The 2093-nt window shown below is 38.6% G+C and overlaps 2 pseudogenes; both read right to left on the bottom strand.

Annotated features, from left to right (window-relative positions):
- Positions 1 to 331: 331 nt before the first annotated feature.
- Positions 332 to 1180, bottom strand: LOC138080195 (ataxin-3-like; annotated as a pseudogene).
- A 44-nt stretch (positions 1181 to 1224) lies between these two features.
- Positions 1225 to 1854, bottom strand: LOC138079988 (ataxin-3-like; annotated as a pseudogene).
- Between the last annotated feature and the right edge of the window lie 239 nt (positions 1855 to 2093).

Genomic DNA, 2093 nt, shown 5'->3' with positions numbered 1-2093 from the left:
GAAATTCTGTGGTCAGAGCTCATTATAATTAGTTGGTCTGCAAAAAGATCCAAGAAAAATGCCCTAATTTTTGATGACTTAGATATTGAACATTCAAAAAACAAACAAAAAGAACAGTTAGAAAATTATTTTAAATTTAATTTTCTAATGCCTCTTTGACTAGTGTTTGGAGGATCATTATCTATAACTGATGTATTTTTCACCCTCTCATCTATTTGTCTGCAAACCACTTAAGTCTTAATTCCTCTGTTGAAAATGTTTCTCTTTGGTACATTATCAAAATGCACCCTATGCTGTAATCACACAGGACAATATTAGAAAGACTGAATATCTAAATGATTTGTGAAATATATTTTTTCCCTTCTGTTTTGAAGTTACTTCTAACAGTATCTAAAGACCATCACAGCTGCCTGAAGCATGTCTTCTTCATTCATAGAATCACCTAGATCACTGATAAGTGCTCCTGAACTTGTGCTCAGCTTTTCACATAGATGTGTAAGCTGTCCTGGTGGACCTTGTTGCTGCTGCTACTGCTGTTACTTTTCAAAGTAGGCTTCTCATCTCTTCCATAGCTCTTCTAAAGTAAGATGTGAAACTGAGGTCTGTGGAATATCTTGACATAGTATTACTGGAAATACCTTGCATACTGCGCTGAATAGCCCTGTGGAGATCTGCTTTTTCACATTCCATGTCAATTTCTTGGAGAGTTAGTGCCAGAGCCTTTTGCAAATCTGCTCATCTTTGTCTAACATTCAGTTCAGTTTGTTTCAGTCGCTCAGTCATGTCTGACTCTTTGCGACCCCATGAATTGCAGCACGCCAGGCTTCCCTGTCCATCACCAAATCCTGGAGTTCACTCAGACTCACATCCATCGAGTCAGTGATGCCATCCAGCCATCTCATCCTCGGTTGTCCCCTTCTCCTCCTGCCCCCAATCCCTCCCAGAATCAGAGTCTTTTGCAATGAGTCAACTCTTCACATGAGGTGGCTAAAGTACTGGGGTTCAGCTTTAGCATAATTCCTTCCAAAGAAATCCCAGGGCTGATCTCCTTCAGAATGGACTGGTTGGATCTCCTTGCAGTCCAAGGGACTTTCAAGAGTCTTCTCCAACACCACAGTTCAAAAGCATCAATTCTTCAGTGCTCAGGCTTCTTCACCGTCCAACTCTCACATCCATACATGACCACTGGAAAAACCATAGCCTTGACTAGACCTGACCCATAATTTATTCTAAGACACGTTCTAGATCTGTTTTCTGTACTCTCTGTTCTTTGAGTTGTGCTAATTCTTCTCCAATAAGTTTTGGTCGATGCATTTGTTGGACTCTGATCATCTGCAGGAGGTGGTCACAATCTGACAGATCATCCTTAACAACAAATATAGAATAACCTTCCTGTTATAACTGAGCCAAGAAAAGTGAAAAAAAAGTGATCTTAGTTCTGGACCTGTCAAGAGAAACTTCAAGTTGAACCACTGTTTTCCTAATTTTCTAACTATAAATCAGTGTTCTTTATAATTGCATATAAATAATCTTTCATTTTTGGGATTGATCCAGAGCTTCTGACACTCTGGAGTGCTAAACAGGATTAGTTCTAAGCTCTGAACTTTCAAGGCATTGTTTATAACTTGAATAGAGAAAAAAGCCCTGTGGTCCATATTTCCAGAAGGCTGCTGCAAAAATGTGTTATAATCTTCACTAGCACTTCTTCTGCCATTTCTCATTGTCTCTTACTCATCTAGCTGGTGTGCAACTGAAGATAATTCCCCAGGCCTGAAGTATTCTTCTTGCAATAGGTTATTCAAACAAAGTTGAGACAAAGTGAGCCTTCTTATTTTTGTGAAAGATGGACTCCATCTTTATTTGTCTCCAGTTTTCTTCTTGTACTTGATGTCTAATTTCACGTGATTGTGGTCAGAAAAGATCTTTGATATGACTTCAATCTTAAATTTATGAGATGCATTTTTTGGCCTAGCATTTGATCTATCCTGCAGAATGTTTCATGTGTACTGAATGTGTATTCTGCTGCTCTTAGATGAAATATCCTATATATATGGATTAAATCAATCTGCTTTTATGTGTCGTTTAAGGCCAGA

This window comes from Capricornis sumatraensis, chromosome 5 (genome assembly GCF_032405125.1).
Source record: "Capricornis sumatraensis isolate serow.1 chromosome 5, serow.2, whole genome shotgun sequence".
In the NCBI taxonomy this organism is placed as follows: Eukaryota; Metazoa; Chordata; class Mammalia; order Artiodactyla; family Bovidae; genus Capricornis; species Capricornis sumatraensis.
Note: the sequence above shows the minus strand (reverse complement) of the source record. Positions and strands in the feature narration are given on the sequence as shown.